An 8,564-nucleotide genomic window follows, 5' to 3' on the forward strand; every position below is an offset into this window, starting at 1 on the left:
GCAGATGCAATTTAATGTGGATAAATGTGAGGTTATCCACTTTGGTGGCAAAAACAGGAAAACAGATTATTATCTGAATGGTGGCCGATTAGGAAAAGGGAAGGTGCAATGAGACTTGGGTGTCGTTATACACCAGTCATTGAAAGTGGGCATGCAGGTACAGCAGGTGAATGGTATGCTGGCATTCATAGCAAGAGGATTCGAGTACAGGAGCAGGGAGGTACTACTGCAGTTGTACAAGGCCTTGGTGAGACCACACCTGGAGTATTGTGTGCAGTTTTGGTCCCCTAATCTGAGGAAAGACATTCTTGCCATAAAGGGAGTACAAAGAAGGTTCACCAGATTGATTCCTGGGATGGCAGGACTTTCATATGATGAAAGACTGGATTGACTAGGCTTATACTTGTTGGAATTTAGAAGATTGAGGGGAGATCTTATTGAAACGTATAAAATCCTAAAGAGATTGGACAGGCTAGATGCAGGAAGATTGTTCCCGATGTTGAGGAAGTCCAGAACGAGGGGTCACAGTTTGAGGATAAAGGGGAAGCCTTTTAGGACCGAGATGAGGAAAAACTTCACACAGAGAGTGGTGAATCTGTGGAATTCTCTGTCACAGGAAACAGTTGAGGCCAGTTCATTGGCTATATTTAAGAGGGAGTTAGATATGGCCCTTGTGGCTAAAGGGATCAGGGGATATGGAGAGAAGGCAGGTACAGGGTTCTGAGTTGGATGATCAGCCATGATCATACTGAATGGCGATGCAGGCTCGAAGGGCTGAATGGCCTACTCCTGTACCTATCTGCTATGTTTCTATGTTTCTACTGCCCTCTCCACCCAGAGCCCTCTCTCTCTGTAGTGCCCTCTCCACTCAGAGCCCTCTCTGTCCAGAGCCCACTCCCTCAGTATCCAGAGTCCTCCGGATCTACGGCTCTCAATGTCTCGAAACGTCGCTGCTCAGCTTTCCTGAGGAAGGTGCAGTTGGTCCGGGGATGGTGTTGTGTCTGTCACTGCACCAACTCCAGGCACCAACCGATGATGAAATGGCAGAACAAAGACTTCCTGCACACACACCAGGTGTTTCCCGTTCGTTGCTGCTGCTTCCGGATCCTTCTGCATTACAACACATCAGACTGAGTGAAAATAGGGAAAGATAAATCCTGTTCCCCAGACGTTGTCACTAAACGATCAAGGAACACACACACACACACACACACACACACACACACACACACACACACACACACACTCACACACACACACACACACACTCACACACTCACACTCACACACTCTCACACACACACACACACACTCACACACACACACACACACACACACACACACACTCACACACACACACACACACACTGCTGCGGGAACTCAACGGGTCAGGCAGCATCTCTAGAGAAGGGTGTTTCGGCCCGAAATGTCAACGGTACGTTTCTCCATGGATGCTGCCTGGCCTGCTGAGTTCCTCCAGCATTTTGTGTGTGTTGCTCGGATTCCAGCGTCTGCAGATTTTCTCCTGTTTGTGATAAATTCACTGTGGTGTGTTGGCCAGGGTGCAGCATCCCAACGAAAAACATCTTAAACAACAAAGAATTATATATATATATAAGGTTAGAAGTTAAATGCATCACGTGAATACCAGCGTGTATGTGGTTACAGTGTTACAACATTATAATGTTCAAAGTAAATTTATTACCCAAGTGCATAAATGTCACCATTTACAACACAGGTTCATTTTCTTCTGGGCATACTTAATAAACCCGTAATAGGATCAATGAAAGACCACATCTAATTGGGCGTTCAAAACACAACAAATGCAAATACAACTGTGTACATACATCTACTGATGCCTCTGGACACATCTTCAGTGATGTTCCTGGAATCATCGGGTGTTTCGGGTCTTTCAACATCATACAGCCTCCTCCAGGTGACCCAGCCGGGGCTGATCAGACCCCAGCTTGTGTCCAGATGGCTAGCTACTTATGACTCCATGGCTCCCCTCTTTTGAGCCACAGCCATCTTGAGGCCCTCTCTGCCGCATCGGTGGTACTGCGGATGGCTCTCCTCTTCCTCTCTCCCTCGATGCCCAAAATGCTGAAGGCTCTAACTGAGGAACGGGCTGCGTTCGCAGCAAATACAGAAAGAAAAGAATAATAAGTAAATATATGAGCAATAAATATCAAGAGCATGAGATGAAGAGTCCTTGAAAGTGAGCCCATAGCTTGTGGGAAGACTTCAATGATGGGCAAGCGAAGATGAGGGAAGTTATCTCCTCTGTTCAGAGGTGCGGAGGGACTGGGGAGTCCTCATGCAAGATTCGCTAAAGGCTCGCTTGCAGGTTGAGTCGATGGTAAGGAAGACAAATGCAATGCTAGCAGTTCTTTTGAGAGGACTAGAATATAAGAGCAAGGATGTAATGTTGAGGCTTTATAAGGCACTGGTTAGAACACACTTGGAGTATTGTGAGCAGTTTTAGGCACTTTGTCTGAGAAAGGATGTGCTGGCATTGGAGAAGGTACTGAGAATGTTCATGAAAATAATTCTGGGAATGAAAGGGTTAATGTTTGAAGCGTGTTTGATGGCTGTGGGTCTCTACTCACTGTAGTTCAGAGAAACATGCGGGGATCTCATTGAAACCTATCAAATATTGAAAGGCCTACACAGAGCGGATGTCGAGAGGGTGTTTCCTATAGTGGGGAGTCTCAGACCAGAGGGCACAGCTTCAGAATAGAGAGACATCCATTTAGAACAGGGATGAGGAGGAATTTCTTTAGCCAGATGGTAGTGATTATGTGGAATTCATTGCCACAGACAGCTGTGGAGTATTGCGTACTTTTAAAGCTGACATTGATAAGTTCTTGATTAAGGGATTCAAAGGCTACAGGAAGAAGGCGGGAGAATGGGATTGGGATGGATAATAAATAAGCAATGATAGAATGATGGAACAGACTCGATGGCTTGAATTGCCTAATTCTGCTCCTATGTCTTATGGTCTAAATGCATGGCCTGTATTACTTCACGTTTCTGACCAGACAAAGAAGGATTCTGCCTGCCCACCTTACCTGTGCCTCTGACGAGCTGGGCCAAAGGACTTGTACATCTCTGTGAATATGTCACACTCTTGTGTACAGTGAAAAGGTCACAGGATATCAGGAAGTGAGTCACCAGTCCCTGATCTCTTGCAGTCACAACATATTGTGTAAGATGCAGATACAGGCAGCATCTGTGGAGAGAGAAAACGGGTCAAAGTCGGGTTGATTGTCATCTGCACAGGTGCAATGACAAACCTACTTGCAGCAGCATAACGGGCAGTGAGCATCAGATAGACACCATTCACAAAAACATCGGATAGACACCATTCACAAAAACATCGGATAGACACCATTCACAAAAACATCGGATACACACCATTCACAAAAACATCGGATACACGCCGTTCACAGAAACATCGGATAGACACCATTCACAAAAACATCGGATAGACACCATTCACAAAAACGTCGGAGAGACACCATTCACCATCCAGCATGTGAAGACAGACTCCAGCGGATTGAGCGGACGAGACCAATGGAAGGACCAACGGTCAAGAAGGCAGTCTCTGCAAGCGTCGTGGAACGTGTAGAGCACGACAAGACACAGAAGACATCCTGGTCATCCACTGCGCCTAGTCCCATCTCCAGCCGTCTAGACCCTGTCTTGCCACTGGATCCAGATGGGAATTGAGAAGAGAGAGTGAGGCTGACGCTGCACAACTCTCCCTCACTTAAATCCAAATCACGCGCTAGTCTCAACACCATCATAATGGTGTCGAGGTCCTCATCGATGTCAATGATGGACGAACAACCAACCAACCAACAAAAACATCGGACAGACAGCATTCACAAAAACATTGGATAGACACCATTCACAAAAACTTCAGATAGATGCCATTCACAAAAACATCGGATAGACACCATTCACAAAATCATTGGATAGACAGCATTCACAAAACCCTCAACATTATAGAGAAATTATACACAATTAGAAAGTACTTTAGTACAATGTGATCAAAGTTGTTACGGTGTTGGCGGCAGTTTCACAACGCATTTTGTATGCGTTGCTCTGGATGTCCTGGAGGCTGTCCACTGGTCAGGGTCAATTGCGGATGTTGTGTCCTAGCTGTCTAGATATTCAAACCAGGGAACTACAACCATGGGCAGGCTCAAACCTCCACAGCCTTGTGGCTATCCCCACTCAGGGGAAGGCTTTGGGAGTAAATCCTGAGGGAAAAATCCAGAGGTGGAGTTCCTAAAGCAGTCCTGTGCTGACTGGTAACTCCTGTGATGCCACTAGTGCTGAACCCTACCGATATCTGCAGATCCTTTGGGTTCATTGGCTGCATGTTCCAAATCACAGAACAGACCATCGTAAGGGGGCCTAAGGGCATGACGGTGTGCATCATGGTGGATGAAAACAAACAAGGGCGAATGTAGGTCTACAGGAACCTCTTTCTGCTTGTTCCTGCCCCACCAAACTTATATCTGCATACCTTGACCCTGCTTTATCCTCGCCACCCCCCCTCCCCCTGGTTCAGTGCCTGCTTACTTACATCCGTGACACTTCACACGCTCTGGATCTTTTCAATGATTTCAGGTTCCCTGGCCCCTGTTGTCTCACTTTCACCATGGACGTCCAGTCCCGATACACCCCCATACCTCGTCTGGAGGGCTCCAAAGATCTTCACTTCTTTCCAGACAACAGAGCCAACCTGTTCTCTCCACCGCCACTCTGCTCCATCTGATGGAAATAGTCCTCTCAATAATTTCTGCTGTGGGTTCTCCCTCTGTCTTCAAAACAAAACGGGTAGCTGTGGGCACTCCCATAGGTCCCAGCTCTGCCTGCCAGTTTGTCCGCAACATGGAACAGTCTATGTTCCAAGCCTACACTGGTATCACTCCCCAACTTTTCCTACGCTACCTTGTTGCTGCTTCCTGCACTGGCGCTGAACTCATCGACTTCTTCCACTTTGCCTCCAACTTCCACCCTGTCTTCAAATTCACCTGGTCCATTTCCGACACCTCCCTCCCCTTTCTCGATCTCTCTGCCTCTGTCTCTGGAGAAAGCTTATCTACTGATGTCTACTATAAACCCAGAAACTCTCACAGCTGCCTGGACTGAACCTCCTCCCACCCTGTTACTTGTGAAATTGCCAGCCACTTCTCTCGGTTCCTCCACCTCCACTGCACCTGCTCTCAGGATGAGGCTCTTCATTCCAAAACTAACAGGCAATAGACAATAGGTGCAGGAGTAGGCCATTCAGCCCTTCGAGCCTGCACTGCCACTCACTGTGATCATGACTGATCATCCACAATCAGTATCTAGTTCCTGCCTTCTCCCCATAACCTTTGATTCTGCTATCTTTAAGAGCTCTATCCATCTCTTTTTTGAAAGCATCCAGAGACTTGGCCTCCACAGCCTTCTGGGGCAGAGCATTCCATATATCCACCACTCTCTGGGTGAAAAAGATTTTCCTCAATTCCATTCTAAATCGCCTACCCCTTATTCTTAAGCTGTGGCCTCTGGTTCTGGACTCACCCATCAGCGGGAACATGCTTCCTGCCTCCAGCATGTCCAATCCCTTAATAATCTTATATGTTTCAATCAGATCCCCTCTCATCCTTCTAAATTCCAGAGTATACAAGCCCAGTTGCTCCAATCTTTCAACGTATGACAGTCCCGCCATCCCGGGAATTAACCTTGAGAACGTACGCTGTACTCCCTCAATAGCAAGAATGTCCTTCCTCAAATTTGGAGACCAAAACTACACACAGTACTCCAGGTGTGGTCTCACCAGGGCCCTGTACAACTGCAGAAGGACCTCTTTGCTCTTATACTCATACTAATGTGATGTCTTCCTTCTTCAAAGAAAGGGGCTTTCCTTCTTGCACCATCAATGCCACCCTCACCCATATCTGTACCATTCTGTGCACATCTGCTCTCACCTCATCCCCCTGGCACCACACCAGGGATAGGGTTCCTCTTGTCCTCACCTCCCACCCCACCAGCCCTCGTGTGCAGCACATAGTTCTCCATAACTTCTGCCTTTTTCAACGAGTTCACATCAGCAAGCACATCTTTCCCTCCCCCCCACTTTTAAATATCCGCAGGAACACCTCCCTTGTCCTTTCGTATCTCCCCACTAAACTCCCTCCTGGTATAAGTGCTACACCTGCCCCTACACCTCCTCCCTCACTAGCATTCAGGGCCGCAAACAGTCCTTCCAAGTGAGGCAACACTTCACCTGTGAGTCTGTTGGGGTCACCTACTGCATCGGGTGCTCACGGTGTGGCCTCCTGTATATTGGTGAGACCTGATGTAGATCGGGAGACCACTTCACCAAGCACATATGCTCCATCCACCAGGAAAAGTGGGATCTCCCAATAGCCACCCATTTCAATTCTACTTCATGTACTTTGGTAGAAGGAATAAAGACGTGGACTATATTTCAAATAGGGAGAAAATTCAAAAGTCAGATGCAGAGGGACTTGGCTGGCAGCCCATTCCACACACTCACCACTCTCTGCATTTTAAAAAGAAAAAAAATCTTACCCCTGACATCACCTCTGCACCTGCTTCCAAGCACCTTAAAACTGTACCCCCTCATGTTAGCCATTTCAGCCCTGGGGAAAAGCCTCTGACTATCCACACGATCAATGCCTCTCATCATCTTATACACCTGTATCAAGTCACCTCTCATCCTCCATCGCTCCAAGGAGAAAAGGGCAAATTCACTCAACCCATTTTCATAAGGCATGCTCCCCAATCCAGGCAACATCATTGTAAATCTCCTCTGTACCCTTTCTATGGTTTTCACATCCTTCCTGTAGTGCGATGACCAGAACTGAGCACAGTACTCCAAGTGGGGTCTGACCAGGGTCCTATATAGCTGCAACATTACCCCTCGGCTCCTAATTCAATCACACGATTGATGAAGGCCAATACACTGTATGCCTTCTTAACCACAGAGTCAACCTGTGCAGCAGCTTTGAGTGTCCTATGGACTCAGACCCCAAGATCCCTCTGATCCTCCACACTGCCAAGAGTCTTACCATTAATACTATATTCTGCCATCATATTTGACCTACAAAATGAACCACTTCACACTTATTTCCTGGGCTATCTCTGCTCCCTTTCTTGAATAAGGGAACAACATCCGCAACCCTCCAATCCTCCGGAACCTCTCCCATCCCCATTGATGATGCAAAGATCATCGCCAGAGGCTCAGTAATCTCCTCCCTCGCCTCCCACAGTAGCCTGGGGTACATCCCATCTGGTCCCAGTGATTTATCCAACTTGATGCTTTCCAAAAGCTGCAGCACATCCTCTTTCTTAATATCTATATGCTCAAGCTTTTCAGTCCACTGTAAGTCATCACTACAATCACCAAGATCCTTTTCTATAGTGAATTCTGAAGCAAAGTATTCATTAAGTACCCCTGCTATCTCCTCTAGTTCCATACACACTTTTCCACTGTCACACTTGGTTGGTCCTATTCTCTCAGATGTTCTGGTATTGGAGAAGATTCAGAGGAGGTTCACGAGAATGATTCCAGGAATGAAAGGGTTAACATATGAGGAGTGTTTACTGTCTCTGGCCTGTACTTGTTGGAGTTTAGAAGAATGGGGGTGAATCTAATTGAAACCTATTGAATATTGAAAGCCCTAGATTAAGTGGATGTTTCCTATGGTGGGGGAGTCCAGGACCAGAGGACGTAACCTCAGAATAGAAGGGTGTCCATTTACCACAGAGATGAGGAGGAATTTCTTTAGCTAGACGGTGGTGAATCTGTGGTATTCAATGGCACGTATGGCTTACAGGCCAAATCATATTTAAGGCGGAGGCAGAGCGTCAAAGGTAATGGGGAGAAGGCAGGAAAATGAGGATGAGAGGGATTATGGAGTGATTGAGCAGACTTGACCGGCTGAATGGCCTTATTCTGCTCCTATGTCTATGGTTTTATGGAGGGTTTCCTGGATTCTCTACTGACCTACAACCTGGCCTGCTCTCTCCCTCTGTTCCGTCTTCCGTGAGCACTGTTTGTTTTGTTTTCTTCTGGTTGTCTGCTTGCTGGTGCTGCGAATTCTTTGATGGGTTGAAGCTTGTTGTGACACTCCCCAGTCTCTCTGTGGAACGATTCCAGATTCACTCAGGAAATGGGTAGTGTCCTGTCCATCAACTTCCCGAAAAGCTGATGTTTCTGCCAGAGTTGCAATGAGAGCTTTCTATTGATACCTCTCCAGTTCTTTTAAACATTCTATATGGATTTAAGTAAAAGAAACAGTTCTCCCTAAAGCAAACAAGCTCAAAAACTGCTCGAAACTTTTGGCAGGTCAGGTGGCATCTGTGAAGAAAATAGAGGAGTTAATAATTCCAGGTGGAATTGGTAACTGGAACAAAGAATATAGAACAGTATAACACAGGAATGGACTTTGTGGCCCACAATGTTCTGCTGAACCAATTAAATTAGCAATCAAATGGTCAACTAAGCTAATCCCTTCTGCCTACTCAATGTCCAT

General features: G+C 46.7%; 1 long non-coding RNA gene across 1 annotated transcript; it reads right to left on the bottom strand.

Annotated features, from left to right (window-relative positions):
* Positions 1-1,809: 1,809 nt before the first annotated feature.
* Positions 1,810-8,329, bottom strand: LOC140197171 (uncharacterized). The gene is made up of 3 exons (XR_011885872.1): positions 8,036-8,329; positions 3,072-3,232; positions 1,810-2,128 (listed from the first exon to the last, which is right to left on the bottom strand). It is a non-coding gene; the product is annotated as an uncharacterized lncRNA (long non-coding RNA).
* Between the last annotated feature and the right edge of the window lie 235 nt (positions 8,330-8,564).

The sequence above is a fragment of the Mobula birostris genome, chromosome 5 (genome assembly GCF_030028105.1).
Source record: "Mobula birostris isolate sMobBir1 chromosome 5, sMobBir1.hap1, whole genome shotgun sequence".
In the NCBI taxonomy this organism is placed as follows: Eukaryota; Metazoa; Chordata; class Chondrichthyes; order Myliobatiformes; family Myliobatidae; genus Mobula; species Mobula birostris.